Below are 18,136 nucleotides of genomic sequence, written 5' to 3' on the forward strand. Positions count from 1 at the left end.
TCTAGAAAAGTAGGTGTTTTCATTCAGCCTGTCTACTGTCAGTTGGAGGGGCGTGGTTATGGATGTTAAGCAGACACCCAAACCGTAAAGCCTACGTCATCGGGCAAGGTCCTCCAATGCAGAGGGGAGGGGCATTTTCAAAATTTGATTAAAGATTACGAAGCCAAAACATTTTTTTTGTGTGGATTGACTTGCATGGATGAATTGTTCACCACAAAACGATCAATTTAGGCAAACAAAGTAAGTATGGTCAATTTTGATTTCATGGGGACTTTAAATGCATCATTATATTTAAATTGCAAACATGAGGAGAGTCTCCGCATGAAAGACCCACGACTGGCTGGTGAACGTGCTACAACATTTCTCTCCGAAACAGTAAGAAATTATATTAGATTGAATGGAGGATTTTAACAAGATGATTGACAGCGCAGTTTACGGTGACAGGGTGCACGCGACAGAGCTGTCCATTAAAGATGACGAAGTAGTATGTCCCAAAGCTTGCCTACTCTTTTGCTACACACTCAAAAGTATGTACTTTTTCTTCACAAAAAGAGTACATACTTTAAGGGGGTAGTATAAGTAGGCGCATTGGGACGCAGCCATAGTCAACAGAATGTTCAAAAGGGGCCATCAAAATAAAGTGTTACCATTTGTTCTCATTGAATCAATGAGCTGAACTAGAGATCCGAAACATGTTGATTTATGAATGAATCATTCAGACCAGTTTTGTGAACTGGATAAATTTATTTATTTAAAAAGCAGCCATATGGCTTCCCAGCAGCCATATCACCCTGTAGGCCAAGACTGGTTGCCCACTGAAGCTAAGCAGGGCTGAGCCTGGTTAGTACCTGGATGGGAGACCTTCTGAGAAAACCAGGTTGCTGCTGGAAGAGGGGAAGAGGTGTTAGTGAGGCCAGCAGGGGGCGCTCACCCTGTGGTCTGTGTGGGTCCTAACGCCCCAGTATAGTGACGGGGACACTATACTGTCAAAGAGCACCGTCCTTCGGATGAGACGTTAAACCGAGGTCCTGACTCTCTGTGGTCATAAAAAATCCCAGGATGTCTTTCGAAAGAGTAGGGGTGTAACCCCGGCATCCTGGCCAAATTTGCCCAGTGGCCTCTGTCCATCATGGCCTCCTAATCATCCCCATATATATATATACACTGATTGGCTTCGTCACTCTGTCTCCTCTCCACCAGTAAGCTGGTGTGTGGTGGGCGTTCTGGCGCAATATGGCTGCCGTCGCATCATCCAGGTGGATGCTGCACATTGGTGGTGGTTGAGGAGATTCCCCCTTACATGTGAAGCGCTTTGAGTGCCTAGAAAAGCGCTATATAAATGTAATGAATTATTATTATTATTATTAAAAGATCTGACTCCAAGAGCAATTCGTTCTCTCTGCTAAGGAAAACTAAGAACGATTTTTTTAGCGAATATGTCAAATTAATTTCAGTCTGTTGTATGGTTTCAGAAGACTTAGAATATAATACACAAGTCACATGGACTGCTTTTTCTGAACTCGACAGCCCCAGTCCTCATTTATGTGCATTTGTATTGAAACAACTGACTGTGATATTGTTTTGAAAAATGTCCTTTTATGTTCCAGGGTAAAAAGTAAATGATGAGTGAATTAGCATTTTCATTTCCTTTAACATTACCACCCAGGTTCGCAGGTGAAATTTCATCTGGCCTGACATCAATGGTCCCCTCTATCTCGGAACACGGTGAGTTTTGGAATTAGAACATTTTCTCTTTGAACTACCATTGGAGTTCTAATAGAACTTGTGGGCTTAGCTGAATTCTAATGGATTGTGTTATCATCAGAGTGCTCTGTGATGTGAAGCAACTGTTCGTGTGTGTGTGTGTCTGCTCATTAAAGTGAGCAGACAGCCAGAGACAGGCTGGCTAGGGTGGAACAGAGAGCCGGTATAGTCCCCTGAGTCTACCCAACATGCCTCCCTCAGCACTTTTCACTGTGCTGCACAATGGAGCAGCCAAAGGGAATTCAACCCAGTTAGTCTCGAACACGGTCCAAATGTGCTCGCAACTTTTCTAGTTACGTCCCACAAGACATTTGAATAGCGCAACGCGGTAACGTGACTTCAGCTGAGCATTGGCCTTGGTTGTAGTCGAAAACACGAATTCTCAGTTGCGAATCTGTGATACGTCTCATCATCTTCTCTGATGAGCGAATAATCCATCCCAGGCGACTCCATCCGAGCTGCTCCGAAGAATGAGAAATGGCACATGGTGCGGATTTACGTTTTTATCTGTGAGTGACTGACTGCACCCTTGTACAATATTTAACAGCGTCTCTGCATATTCAAATCTAATTAAACATTATCAGATGGAATTAACATGCTCTCATCAATTTGTAATTGTGCAAATGAATTCTAAACACAATCTTCCCCTTTGAGCCTCATAATTCTAGGCTTACCTCTCAGAATCATCCCGGAGCGGCCACCCAGCTGTGTGTTTGTACGTTTATTTAAAATTTCTGCTGCGAAAATGACTTTAAAGTGAAATGTGCGTTTAAAAAAAAAATGGATGTGCCACTCACGAGAAATCGTGTAGTATGGGCATGTAATTTCCTGCTGGAGCCACAAAGTGTCTAACTCATCTCCTCCCGACGTCTTTTAATGCCTTTCTCAGATGTTAATGAGTTTCGGTACTTTCTGCCAATATTGAAAAATACCACCCACATCTCAAATACATCAGGCCCCTTCCTGCGTACCCGCATGAAAAAATCACTATACACTTCAACCGGTTATGTAATGCCGAGTGACAGCTCGTCATTTTAGGAGACCTGGGTTTCTGTCAGACAGCCAATGTAGCGATAAAAACTCGCAGACGAGCGGGGAGATGTATCTGTACACAGCTTCAAACTTCACAATTCCATTTCACTGCTCATATATGGTTCATCGACGACGCTATAACTGTTAATTGTATAGTTGAAACTTACCGTAGATGGAACATTTCTCTTGTGTTTTATTAATTGCGAGCGCTGATGGAGTGTGAGTCTGGTGTTTCGGTGCATGAATGAGTGATGAACTAATCCGAAATGACACTTCAAAATGCTGCTGCAAAAACAGAGAGTAAATTGGGCACCTGTGAATCGCTACAGAGCCATTCATCAAGATGTCTCGCAGGGTTAATGAGAGAGGGCAGGAAGGAACAAAATAAATAAATAAACCGTTTATTTATCTTCTTGTAACATCTCTTCAAAGATCCGCCTCGTGTGGCGGATGACCTATTCACAGGTGCTGTATGTCAAGATGACAGGAGAGAGTTTCGGTCTGTTAGATCTGCTACACAAAACAATCACAAAGTCGGATGGGGTTCAATATTTCCCTAAAGACTGAAATAACCCTAAAACCTATGGGGCGCCATGTGTAACCTGATTAATTTTGTGGACTGACATGATTTGTAGTGTTTAATGACAGAATGCTGTTTTATTGCAGTTTGTACACAGAAAAACAAAAGCCAATTGGATATGTCAACGGAAATGTAAAGTCAGCACTATGATCTCCAATGAATGTGTATTTGGTAAAAGAAACGTGAATACATAAAATGAAGTGCTGACCTTACATTTTTGTTAACGAAATGCTACTGGCTTTCTTTATGAAAAAAATTGAAATTATAACTGCATTTTGTTTTGAAATTATGCATTTTGCACAATGTCGTTACAAAGTTTGGGATCATTTGTTAATACTTTTATTCATCAAGGATGCATTAAATTGATCAAAAGAGACAGTAAAGACATTTATATTGTTTCTATTTCAAATAAATGCTGTTCTTTTGAACTTTCTATTCATCAAAGAATTCTTAAAAATGTATCATGTTTTTTACAAAATAATTAAGCAGCACAAATGTTTTTAGCATTGATTATAATAAGTTTTTTTTCTTGAGCAGAAAATCAGCATATTAGAATGATTTCTGAAGGATCATGTGATTGGAGTAATGATGCTGGAAATTCAGCTTTGCATCACAGGAATCAATTATTTTTTGAAGATAAATTAAAATACAAAACAAAAAGTGATTTAAAATTGTAATAATATGATCAGATAATTGCAGCCTTGGTGAGTATAAGTATACAAAACCCAATGTTTTTGAATGGTAATGCATGTTTTGGGGGGTTCTTTTTATTCAGATTGGACCGTTCAAGAAGAGACAAGAAAATATTGAAGAGGAGAGAGGGAAATGGGATCAGGACGGAACCATGAGATGGGGTGCTGTTACAGTGCATCATTTTGCTCAAGAATATGGCTTAGACTGGCCCTCAAAATTGGTAAGGTCAAGCAAGTCCCAAATACATATTGCTGTCTGACCGAAGTTGATGTGTGCTTTTGGATGTTAAAATACTTTGTCCAGGAAACCTGTGTGAAAATAGTCACTATTTCTGCAGTCCACTTTGCTGATGCGTGTGCCAAAAAATGAGTCATTTCACCTTTAAGAGCTAAGATTGAGTAGTTCGCCCTTACTTGATCCAAGGACCTCATTAAAGGGTTTCATTGCTCTGACATGATTAGATGCTGTTGGCCGGCGTCTCGCAGCTGTAGATGCTTTGCAATCCATCATGTTATTTTTCTGCACTTCTAACATCACCGTGCACAAATACCAACTCACAGGGAAAGATAAAGAGAGGAAGAGAAGCAAAGAAAACCGCATATCGGATGTTTTGACATGGCATCATGGGACATTGGTCCTTAGTTTCAGCTTTCACTGAAAAGGGCATCTGTTTCTTTTCAGGTGTTTATAAAGTGTTAACTCAAATGAGAACAAGCTGTTGTTGTGAAAGAGAATCCATCCTCTCCCTTCTGTTGTCAATGTTTGAGGTCATTTGAACTCTCTGTTCTGTGAACGCTACCACAACGCCTTTAGCAAAGATGCAATCATGCTTAATTTGAAATTACCCTTCTGGTTGACCGTATCTTTAACAGATTTGACTTTCTTGGAAAGCCCTCACAGCACTCTCCGTTCCGAGATTACGGACGACATGGTGCCAGTGCAACTTTGTGCATGAATCTTCAAAAAGTTGGGCAGGGCTCCATGTGTGATCTGAAAGATCTGAGCTAGTTTTTGGTGCAGGATGAAAAGTTGCCAGAACATCTCAGGCGGTTCTTTCATATCTGAACTTATTCAAGCATTCAATGAATTCATCACCGCTTTGGCAGCAAGAGCAGTGCCAGACAGAAGGAATTACCACAGCTGTCCAAAGTATCCGTATCCTGTGAAACCTCCCAGCTTTCAGATGATGCATTAGTGATAGCAAAATTCTCTTTGCAACACGCTCTTTCTTGCATGCGAAATGAGTGGCTTGGTGATTTCAGCATTGGCCAAAGAGTTGTGTGAATAAGCAAGGCTTAATTAGGCCTGTACATGCTGTGCCAGATACTCGCTGTTTACCTAAACCCGAGGACTAAAACAAGTTCTCATCAGCATTCATTCCGTTTGAAAGTGTGTCTCTGCATCCGTATGATGCCAAAAATCTGCAGTAACCCATTCAACATATTAAAGCCACGATAGGATTTAGCTTCCTTATATCCTGCAGTGGTACGCAGTCCTTGATCTTCTTGTTTTCTTCCCAATTTCTATCTAATTCTGCAGTGCCGAGGATCCATCCACCCCCCACCCCAAAACCATATATTCAAGCTTTCTTGTGCTATTTTCTTGTTTTCATTTAATTGCTCTAGATTAGCTTATAGCAACGCTTGCGATAGCTCTGCTATCATCTTCCTGCTGTGCTCTAGTGCAAGTCAATTCCAGGCCTGTCATCCAGAACTGAGCGTGTTGGCTCTCTCCCTGAACTGTAGCTGAACCTGGCAGCGTTTCTCTTTCGGCTGCAGGTAAATAGAGTCAGACGACAGGAACGGCTAGCCTATCCACATCACTCCTGGGAGTCAGGCTGCAATGGAAATGCTCTTGTCGCTCTAGATTTATTTAGCTGTTGGGACAAAGTTACGACTTTTAAGATCATGCGCGCCCATATGCATTTGATGAAATGCATGCATTTATGGTGAATGCAGCCAAATGGGATTATGCCAATAGATGATAATTAATTGAGTTTGGTGTTATGGTCGAGAAAAACAAAACAATATGAGGGTCATGTTATAAATTGAAATAGATTTTTTTATATATATACAGTATATATATATATAAATAAATAAGCCTTTATATCGTCAAGAATCTGGAGTGTAGAACTTTGGCAATTGTACACAATTTTGCCCCTTCTTATCTTTCTAGTATGCTGACATTTTATAATCCATCTAGATCTTTGGGATCCGAAAATCAAAATCTTCTCTGTGTTGTCAGAACAAAGTACAAACATAAGGGCGACAGGGCGTTTTCCCGTGTCGGACCCAAAACTTTGGAATGATCTCCCTCTTTCTATAAGGTTAGTAAAGTCACTACCAAAATTTTAAGGCCATGTTAAAAGCAAATTTTTTAAAGACTTCCTGGGCATCTTCATGATTGGTATTTGATCATTACCTTGTCTATGTTGTGTGCATTTTATTTCTTTTTTTCTCTGTACTTCTCTTATTTTTATATTTCTTTTAGTGATTGTGAAGGAGTTTGGGCAACAGCTTGCATTAAATGTGCTATATAAATAAAAATTAAATCCTTTATTTTAAATTTTTTTATTCTTTTAGTTGTCTTGAATAATAATTAAAGTGGGATGACATTATTTAAATGGGAAAACATATTTTTACTAAATTATATTGATCAGCTGATGCATTAAACCCTTGATTAGATACATTGAATAAAGTTCATTACATAATTTAATTTAAGTTTAAATTAAGTTTAAATTGTTCTATTGTAATACAGTTTATTTATTTTTATTTTTGATAAAGTTACCCACAACATGATAGCAAGATACAATTTGTGTATGAGTTTGATCTGATTTGACCTAAAAAGAAAGAAATGTGCACAGAAATGCTTTTAAATGTATCTAGAAATCTTTTTTATTTAACAATTTTAGAACAAAAGCTGCTTTTCCACCGTTGGGCCAAACGGTTTCTAACAACCGTAAGGAACGGTTCCAGTTATGTTTCCACTTGAACCTGGTTTTGGCACGGCACGTTTACAAACCATCCTCGGCCCAGAATGTGTGTAGTGACGTCACAACTGTCACTTGTCTGTTGCCTGGTTACCAGTTTCTCTGTAGTTGTGAGCTCTGTAATCGAATGCTTATCAGCATATTAGATCTGTGCTTTTGTGTTTTAAAGTGACAACAGCCTAATAAACCTGCTGCTGTCATAACATTTAATGTTAATCAAACAACAAAAGAAAAAGAGAGAATCATTTACTGCTCTTCACTGAATAACTTTAGTAACTTTAATAAGAATCAATGTAATATGTAATTTATTTAATTCATACGGTGAAGACTATACACAGTTTTATTTTAATTCAATATCTGTATTGGCTATAGGCAAAAAATATATATTTTCTATTTTATTTTTATATTCTATTTTTATTTTATTTTTTCTATTGTATTTGTCCCATTGTTTGTCGTTTTATGGTATTACTGACTGTTTCAACTCACTATTGGTTGACAATGAAACTGCTCTGAAAGAACATATTAAGGGGTACGGGGTCATTTTAGGGTTTTTATGAATGCATTGACAGGAGCCCCCTTACAAAGTTTTGCTTAGAGCCCCCAGAAATGTAGGACCAGTGCTGGGCCCGACGGTAGAAAGGCGGCTAAAGAAACGATCATAATCTTTTTCTTCTCTTTCTCTCTCTCTAAAGCAGAGAGAGAACTTTAATGTAGTGAGCATCACTCTAACTTATTTGTGATTAAAGTGCCCAAACGTCAACCATATACAGTATTGTGCATCGCAAGGTTCTTCATTGATTCACAGATCTGAGTACTGTCTTCTCGTATGCACTGCATTCACCTACAGAATGAGTAAATCTAACCTTGTTAGTGAAGTTGTGTGGTCATATACTGTATTTTCGCTATCATGACTGTGCATGCTTTCAGCACTGTGGTTTGGGCTTAAATTAGAACAAATGAGCAGTAGTAATATATCTATAGCTGTAGCTTTGGGGAAGAGACCTCTGGTCCCCATCCTAATGAGTGTACACCTTACCTCTTTGTCCTGGCCTAGTTTCCACATTTGTCTGCTTCGTGTGCTATATTCCAAGCTGTGCTTGTTCCACATGACTAATACAACCTTGCTGAAGCAGGAACTGTGAATAGATACAAAGTCGGCTCTCACTCAAAAAGTGATTCTGCATTTCAGTAGAGTGCTGAAAGGTTTGTTTTTTGTTTTTTTACTCAAAAGGCAGCATCTCCTCAAGGTTCAGCGTGTATCAATAAGACTCACCCTTGTCCATATCTTGATCTGAATTGAGAATAACCCCTGATAATCCTTCCATCAAGGGCAAAACCTTTACAAAAATAAAGCCAGGTATATAAGGTTTGCACGTAAACCCTTCGCAGTGATGCAAGCGACAGGGTTGTTTCACTATGTATTGCTTAATGCTATTTATTTAATGATATTCCATAAGAAGCATATAACATTGCAGCACTATGAAGGCAAAGGGTACTTGCAATCAAACATCTCCATTTTGCATTCAGTTTATTTACAATATCTAAGAAATGGCATTAATTGTGGTCCAGAGAAACAACTTTATGGTCATAGCAGCAGTGTTTGTTACTGGTATCCGTGTCTTATCAACATAAATATTCCCAGTAGATAATCTATTGAAACATCTCACGATGCAGAAAAACAAATCAAACCCTTTTTCTCATATCAAATTAACCTTTATAGGTTCTCCATGCACATACCGTGGCAATTGTACATTTCACCATGTGACTTGGCATTGATGGAGATTGTTTTTGTTATAATGTGAAGGGTTTTCTGTTTGGTCTCCTGGGTCCCGCTGTGGACCGGTGTCCATTATCCATTAGATTCGCCTCCCAGAGTAAATCCTCATCCAAACAGATTCTAAATGATATCTATGCCTGCTCCGTTCCCAGCGCCCGCACTCAAGGCTTTTATTCGTGAATCTGAGGGGCCTCTGGGGCAGGACGCTTTTATTTAAGTAGCCTGTGTCACTCAGAAATATAATGAAGATTTCCATTATGATTACACTAGAGGAAGCACTGCCCATAATTGAGTGTCTCAACTGCAGTTGTACACGTTTAGTTCGTCTACTCAAGTGAAGCCAGTCCAAATGTTCTAGAAAGACCCCTCCTCATTCAGATCTGCTGCAGTCCCTTGACTATCCTACATGCAGGGTCCACTAGTACAGTTGAAGATGAAGTATAATTGGTTATGTGCTTTTCTAAAGAAATGTAGAAAAGAGACACACAAGGTTGAGAGACATTTGAATACGCTTTTCTTTCATTGCGATGTTTAAATTCACATAATTTAGGTTAATCCTTTGGAGATATTTTCTTTGGCTTTGGCAAAGGCAAGATGCTTATCTCTAAGTATAGTGTATATTACGTGGGAGATTGTTAAGCTGAGGATGCAGACAGACAGATTTATTCAAGTGTTAAAATGCAGAGACTGGCCATAATCCATTGAATCTACTAAAATGAGAATATACTGGATTATCCTAGGGCTGTTGTTTTGCTTCCTGTTGCTGCATCTCTAATGTTTTAAACATAACCCCAGACATGCATATCTATCTATCTATCTATCTATCTATCTATCTATCTATCTATCTATCCGTCTGTCTGTATATTTTAATTCTTAACTGTATTTACAGCAAACCATATATTTCACATATATTGAACCATATAATTTAAACGGATATAAAAAAGAATAGCAAATTTAATATTATTACTATAGAATATTATCAGATGTGAAGCACAAATTATGTGATGTGTCACACACATATACATGTCACACACACAAACACACACACACACACACACACACACACACACACACATATATATATATATATATATATATATATATTTACAATAATTTACTTATATATATTTTAAATGTAAATTATTCCAAAACTTTAAACATTGTATTGTAAGATTACATGTTTTATCATGTTAAATCGAATATATTCACTGTAATTGTAAGGTAACTTAAGTCAAGATTTTGCTGTAGCATTTTTACATTATTATTTTTTCCTGTAAAAATGTATAGCATTTTTTACTGCATCTCTATTTCTGGTTAAAAAGAGTTTGTATTACAATGCTCATGTTACAATATAAATACATAGGTCTACTTAATTCGTATTTTTTACATTTACTATATAGCTTGTATGAAAGGTAACTGTAAATGTTAGAAAAATTCATTAAAATAATGTAGTAGGCTACAGCACATAAGTCCATTAGAGAATGACAAATACTTCACTTCGCCTGATTATGATGATATTCCGGGCCCGTTCCCGTACAGGACAGGGCGATTGGGGCGGAGACCTGTTTGTACTGCTTTTGTGAGCCACCGGTCCGCCTCATCGCTTTCCCGATACCCATCAGGAGGCAGTATATCCTCCAGTGCAGTGTGTATGTGTGTGTGTATGTGTGTGTGTGTGGCGTACTGGAGCTGCGCTTCCCATCCGCTACCTTTGTCTCTCTCACAGAGCTTCACTTTAGCAGGGCGCGGGGTTTAAGTTGCTGAGACGGAGGGGAACCGCTTTGAAGAAGTGGATCTGGACGGGTTTAATACACCCTCCCTCTCTAGAACTACTACAAAGGGAGTGAACGGAGAGAGTTGCGCTGCGTAAACCGACACCGACCATCGCGCCGCTCGCTCGCTCCCCTAGACGTCAAGAAAGCAAGCATGCGGGAAAACACAAGGAGCTGAGTCTTTCTTTGGGAAATGTGGATTTTGTTGGGCTCGTTTTGAAATGCTGGTTCTCTGAGACCAAGCGCTGGGTGCGTTTTCGTGCGTTTTTGGACGCGCTGACAGTCCGTGAGCGTTACGCACTGACTCGCCAGAGGTAAGTTTGACGCCTCCAATACAAATACAACTGGATTATTGCAGCGTTCTATTATTACAGCGTTCCGTTCTGTTATAAATTGACGTCACAACGTCGCGTAATTAGTGCTTTTTGTAAATGTCGTTTATTGTTAAAAGGGATGGGGGTGGAAAGGATATTTGATACCGTCATTAAGTCAGCCAGTCGTTCAGTCGGCGGAGCTCCAACTGTTGCCATATTGTTTTGATAAGTTTTAAACCCCAACTAAAGATGATTGTATTAAATTTAGATGTCAGTTTGTGTCACTTTGGCGAAAACGCAGTGCGGTCTTGTTTGGACACGCATTTCAACGTAAAAACAAATAAGATACTAACATCTTTATGTGCCAGATTTAAGTGAGTGAACAAACGCTGATTGTTTGTTGCATATGCGATGGGATTGTATAGCCTACTATATTTAAAGCCCAACATCAGCACTTTTTTCTTAATGCAATTACAACGTCCCTGCCACGTTCACAGCGCAATAAAACGCTTCTTTCAAAACGCTTGATCATTATTTAGTGACAGGTTTAAGCGATGATGGTATTTTCTGGAAATTATATATAGCCTAGAAGTGATGTCGGATATTGACCACCACCAGCTGTGACACATCTTACAGAGTGCGTATTCCTTCGTTTCATATAGACTGGTCGTCTGTAATGAAATAAGTGCGCACTGCATACTGGATATTACAGTAATTACAGCATGAAGTGGACACTGGTGTTTTCATATGGCTGGGTGCTCATTCATGCAAGAAATGGTCAAAGAGACAGTTAAACTAAAAATAAGATATACTGTCATTATTTACTCACCTTTATGTAGCTCCAAGAACTTATGACTTTCTTTCCACTGTGGAACACAAAAAGAGACATTTTGGAGAAACACTGTTTTTCCATGCATTGACAATAAAACGTGACTGAAGATCTAAAATAAGATGTAAATCGCCATAAAAGTTGTACACATCCCAAGTCTTCCGAAGATTTACAGTAGCAGTCGTGAAATTTAAGTCATTATTCAGTGATCTTCCCCTCTATTGAGCTGTTAACAGCAAGTTGATCAATTGAACTCCAGAATCAGATCAGTCTGATTTGTAAACAAATCATTTAGATCAACTTTGTGAATGGAATTAAACATTTTTTGACTGCGATCAATTATTTATTCATGAATCGGACATAGGTAGTTCCCTAATGAATTCATCAATAAGCGTGAGGATGAATGTGAGGACTTAATTTTTTTCACACAAAAAAAATGCCTGTTTGTCACACAAACCTATTGGGTTTTTTTCCGGAGTCTTTGAAGTGACGACTTTTATTATACTCTTGTTGTGACCCTTATTTATCATATATTTCTACTGCATGGAAAATATCAATCAGTCATGGGGTTTGGATTGATGGTGAGTTAATGATTACAGAATGTTCTTTTTGTTTTTGGGTGAACAATACCTTTTCATTTATTTTTCAGGGAGAAGTGTGTGTTTGTGTGTGTGCGCATTTTGTGAGGGGTCCTCTTATGAGGTTCAAATAATGTCTTAAAGGGATAGTTCACCCCAAAATGTACTCACCCTCATGTTGTTCCAAACCAAACCTGTATGACATTTTTACCTGCAAAACACAAACAAAGATATTTTGAAGAATGTTGGTAACCAAACAGTTTTGACCAAAACGTCATACAGGTTTGTAATGACATGAGGGTGAGTAAATGATAGAATTTTCATTTTTTTTGGGTGGACCCCCCCCCCCCCCCCCCCCCCCCCCCCCAAATTTAAATGACAAAAGGTTTATACAGGTTGAGAGCAATGGATGTCAGTGGGGTTTTATAGATTGTGGTTGTGTATATGTGAAATAATGAGGTCAGTGTGTATCATCACATCCAAGAACAATTGATTGTTTATTATAATGGTTCATACAGTGTAAGCATAGAGGATACTGGAAGCCTCGAACAAAGCTCTTTATTATTGTGACGTAGGGCTGTCATACGCTCTCGTCATTGTCTGTTAATGAACAGTGGAAGGAGAGGAGAGCAGTAACTGTATAAATGTGCTCCATTCATGTTTGTTCCCAGCCTGTCCTGGACAGTGTTCCCGCATTAAATGCAACTGGCAGGGAATAGCTTGCTGGGGGACCATACACTGTCACCCCTTCAGCCCAGATGTTCCTCAAATCCATTGAGAGTCAAATTGGGCTCCTGGAGGGAAGATCTTCTCATTGTTGTGCCACAATAGACTCGCATCCTTCCTTAGTCAATAGTACCTAAAACTGAATCACACAGACACACACACATTGACATGAGGGATTCACAAGGACAGGAAAAGCTATTAGTATTCTGATCATCCAGTCTAGAATCTGGAATGTTGAATTCCAACTCCTAAAATTCAGACTTTGATCTCCGACTATTTAAAGAGAGGTCAGTTCATGTGAAAATGTTCTTCATGGAGTAACATCTAAATTAACCGGTTTGATCCAGTTCAAAGAAACTATTTCTAATGACTGAATAATAGCGGTTTCTCCAATGTAAGAATTTTAAAGGCTCAGATCAGGTAGAAATATCTACTAGTCTTTTTTTTTTAGCTGCATGTTCACGTTTACAGTGTATTTTCTTGCAAAATAAGTGCTATCCTTGGGCTTAAAAAGCTGTTTGACTAGATTTAAACCACAATTTGACCTTTTATGCAACTGTAAAGATGCATTCCTGGTAAAATGCCAGGAATAAACCATCCATATTAATTGGATCATCACGAACGCGGTCACAACTCTCAGTTGAAGTGCATCAAAATCGCATTATAATGTCAACAACATTCGGATTGCACAGAGCCATCACGAGTACCTGTATGGAATTCAAAGCCTCTTTTCTAAGTCGTCCCGAGCGCTTGCTATCTGCCCCTGCAGGAACTCATATCACATGAATGAATTATTGGATTACATCCCTGACATCATGAAGCAAATGTTCTGGCCTTGGGTCTTGTTATAATAGTGTGGTTTTGCGGACACTGTTGTTCAGTTAGCGCATGCAGCGCACCGTCATAACCAACGTGACTGTGTCCCTAAAACACCTCTACGCCGAATGAATAGAAATCAATTGGCAACCACGATACCTCGCCTTGCGTGACACCTTCCGTCCTCTGGCTTATTGTGAAGTGTGTTCCGTACAAGGGTCAAAGGTCATTTGTCCCCCTCTCTCTGCCGGGAGTTCATGTGTGGTGGCCGTGCGTATTGACGGCGACCCCTTCGACTAGAACCCTCATTATTCTCTATCAGTGTGCGCTCCTATATGCCATTTCCTCTCTGCCTTTAGTTAGTCTCTCTGTTTTCTGGCCTTCACCTGTATTTGTAATGAGTGCAATGGTGCTCTAGGAGTCTCAGGAGTGATGTGTAAAAGTGGAGAGAGGTCAAGGCAAGTCCGTGATCCTGAGTGGATGCAGGCGGATGGTGAGACGGGGGAGTGAAAACAGCAGGGGCTGGGGATGGACATGGGTGATGTTTAGATAAGAGGATGGGGAAGAGTGTTTTAAGAGCAGCACTGCAAATATAGAAGAAATTGCGTGTGTTTGGATGGAAGGGCCGCTTGTGTGCATTTGTGTTAAGGGTAGTGCTTTTTTCCACCATCCCCCAGTGTGTTTACACATATTGGAATGATGGTTGTGTGTGTGTGTGTGTGTGTGCGCAGCTGTGGGCCAGAGGTGGAGAAACACATCCGCACAGAGCTGTGAAAGTGATACAGGCTTGACTATTTTAGAAAAGACAAGTTTCGATAGACAAACATTTGTCATCGTTTACTCTCTTGTGTCATTCTAAACCGCTGTAACTTTCTTTCTTCTGCAAGCCAGTGTTATTTTAGTATTATACCTCACCGGCCCGTTTTCGGTAGCGTTCCTTCACCTCGTTTTTTCCTTCTTCCGCCCAGGGGCTCGTTTTCCTGGTGCTGAGATGGATCCATCAGGCCAGTTTTGCGTGTCTTTTATGAGCCTGCATATGTAGGCCGCGCAGAAGGGAAAGGTGGAGAGCGTAGGCCCTCTCGTTTGCTTGCAAATGACCAGTATCGACCATCTGCTATTTTAGTGTCCTTCCCCACAGGCTCTTCTAGTGATTTTTTCAAGCTGTGCATTTGTTGTATGTGTATGAGAGCGACTGTATGCGTTTGTGTTTGCAGGGCTTTTCTTCCAATCCATCCTAAAATTAGGGTCGTGTTTTTGTTTTTCGCCATTCAAAGCCTGGCAGCCACAGGTAGGAGCTGAACTGCATTAAAGCAACCGGTCAATGGTTTCCTTTAGTGTGAGCCAGTTCCAAATGTCCTTTTGGAAATTGTGTTTACAGAAATGTTATTTAGAGGCGCAATCACATGTCTGTGCTTTCGCTTTGAGCAAGTGCAGCTTTTCTCCTCCCTCGCTGCTCTTTTCTGTCTCTCGCTCTCTTCTACTCGTGCGTTCCTAACAGATGTTTGCCCTAATGCATCTCGGGCTCAGGTTGTTTACTGAGCTTACATCTGGTTTGGGTGCTTCATATCCCCCTTTGCCTGGAATTAATGGGTGTTTTTTTCTCCCCAAAAGCCAAATGTATTTACTTAAGTGTATTTTTGCACACAATGGAGTTGGAATGGGGAAATCATGGTCTCAGAGAGTATTTGGTACTCAGTTCAGTTCAGGTTGTAATGTGAAAATTGCAGTGTTTTAAACCCATCTGAACAAATAAGCAGTTGGGGGCTGTTCAGCCTTTACAGTTCATATTATTAGTGGTGCTAGAATTCAGACAACCCTTAAACTGAAGTACATAACGCGTCCCACACCATTTGTGTTTAGGGCTGCACGATTAATGATAATAAATCAGAAATTGCGGTATGACTTAGTGCGATTATCAAATTGCGAAGACTGTCATTGTAATTACATAAATAAATGCACTGCGTGTTTCAGAGTGAAGCTTATTATCCGCCGGTGTTTGCAGCGTCTCAGAGCGGATCGGTTCACAGTAAATGCTGCTGGACAAGAAGCTCTGCATTTGCTCAGAAGCTAGTTATTTTAGTTTATAAAGTTTTAAATATGGATATTTTTCTTACAAAAACCCATTGCTTTGCTTCAGAAGGCCTTTATTAACCCCCTGGAGTCTACTTGGAGATTACTTTTATGATGGATGGATGCACTTTTGTAGCCTGGTTCTACCAGACTCTCATACATTTCATTTGTACAGAGAGTCTGGCACCGCTCCATTGACAAGCGTTAACTTCCTTGTAGGCGGGTACTCTATTGAAGTCTAAAACTATTGGATCTGCCCAGAGTCACTCTGGATTTGCCACCAATTGCTAACGTTTGCTCGTGATGTATGTCGAACCCCGTGGGGAGGAGGGCGACAACATCATGGCCAAAACAAAACTAAGCAAAGATTGTTCTTGCTCCGGCTTTAACTTCTTAATATTCGGCAGCGTTGCTACAACGGACCGAATGGCTTCGCTCGCATCTTTCTCCGCTGCCATTACTGAACTACAACTCAAAATAACGCACAACGTCATCGTTCTCAGCCACTCCCTCTGTTCGCTGATTGGCCCTACAAAAAATTGATCGGAGAAAACCAAAGTCTACAGCAGAATCCCAGACGTAGTACTGAAGGAAAATGAAATTGAGCGGAAGTGCGTAGGAGGGCACAGCCAGGCTAGCACTTTTGTGGACTTCAAAATCAGGAGCGCCATTCACTGCCATTATAAAGCTTATAAGAGCAATGATATTTTTTAATATAACTCCGAATGTGTTTGTCTTGACGAAAGAAAATAGTCATATACACCTAGGATGGCTTGAGGGTGAGTAAATCATGGGATAATTTAAACAGCCTTAAATATGTATATATACAGTATATATACAGTATATATATATATATATATATATATATATATATATATATATATATATATATATATATATATTTATTTATTTATTTATTTTTTTACAGTGAAATATTACTATGGTAATATTTCTTTTGTTTTTATTTAGTAATAATGATATCGGTAATAATAATGCTAACGTTAGTATTATTTTATAGCCATATTGATATATAAATTGTAATTATTTTAATTAAATAGTTAAATAAATTATAAAATGATTGACGTATTGTGCAGCCCTACAAACAAGCACAACAAAACTGGATTTTTGTGCAGCCCTACAAACAAGCACAACAAAACTGGATTTTTGTGCAGCCCTACAAACAAGCACAACAAAACTGGATTTTTTTTTATCGCATTTTAAATCGCAATCACAATTTTTATCAGAAAAATCACAGTTCGATTTTTTTTCTCTGAATCGTGCAGCCCTAACAGACGTGATTGATGTGTCTTGTTGAGATGTGCATTACTTTTTAAAGGTACAAAAATTATAATTAAATCGTCATTTACTCAACCTTGTGTCATTCAGTTACATATCATTGCTTTTTGTCCATAAAGGGATCCAATGTTCTTTCCAAAGTTGTTTCGTTTAAGTAGTTAGATTCTACATTGGGGTTTTTTCAGTTAGAAACCACTTAGCAACACCCTAGCAATCTTTGCAATTGCATAGCAATGCCCTTTCAACCATGCACAGCAGTGCAGGCGTGTTGCAGTGTAACAACACGTTTTGGCCGTGTTCTTCAGAAAATTTAGCAATTTAACTCATTTTGGCATTGCCCTTTAACATAATTCTTTCCCGTGTGACTTGAAGATTGAACTGTTAGCAGCAGGAAACACCAGAGGAACAAACAGTCAAGCACACCAGCATTCACACACAATAAAAGTGGCTGTGTGTTGCCATTGGGGCAGAAACAGCTCCACAGCTGGGCTCGCCCCCCTTCCCTTAACCCTCCCCCCCTTCCCTCGGGAAATACGTCCACAAAAATCTCCCCGCACAGGCCCGGACCACCCCAACACCTCTGCCTCCTGGTGTAAGGCGGGTTCCTCTACCCGTTTCTACAGCTTGATCCCCAAAGCAGATCTCCCCCAGATGTGCAAGACCCACAGGATGGAGTAACAATAGTGAGGCTGTTGGACCATTAGACCCTGGTGAGGCAGTGTGTGCGAGCGCTTAGCCCTTCACCCTCCCCCCATCTTCTGCAGGACGACCTTTAACCCTGGTTCGCTACATGCTGCACACCTCCTGCTGCGCCTCTCACACGCAGTCACACTAGCTCTGTCACTCAGAGAGAGAGACTAATGCAGATAGAGACTGCGTGCTGATATAAAATAGCAAGAA

At 39.8% G+C, this 18,136-nt stretch overlaps 1 protein-coding gene and 1 pseudogene across 2 annotated transcripts in view; both read left to right on the top strand.

The window, feature by feature from the left end:
- The first annotated feature begins 773 nt into the window (after positions 1 to 773).
- LOC130088209 (5S ribosomal RNA) lies at positions 774 to 890 on the top strand (annotated as a pseudogene).
- A 3,265-nt stretch (positions 891 to 4,155) lies between these two features.
- Positions 4,156 to 18,136, top strand: part of sema4c (sema domain, immunoglobulin domain (Ig), transmembrane domain (TM) and short cytoplasmic domain, (semaphorin) 4C) — a 69,708-nt gene continuing 55,727 nt past the window's right edge. The window contains exon 1 of one of the 2 annotated variants that reach the window (XM_056254678.1): positions 4,156 to 4,289. The gene's annotated coding sequence lies outside the window, so the exon portion shown is untranslated. Of the gene's footprint in view, positions 4,290 to 10,469; positions 10,922 to 18,136 lie in introns of those variants that run through there. The other variant, XM_056254677.1, reaches the window with a different exon arrangement.

Source organism: Rhinichthys klamathensis, unplaced genomic scaffold (genome assembly GCF_029890125.1).
Source record: "Rhinichthys klamathensis goyatoka isolate OS25496 unplaced genomic scaffold, OSU_Roscu_1.1 h1tg000114l_1, whole genome shotgun sequence".
Taxonomy (NCBI): Eukaryota; Metazoa; Chordata; class Actinopteri; order Cypriniformes; family Leuciscidae; genus Rhinichthys; species Rhinichthys klamathensis.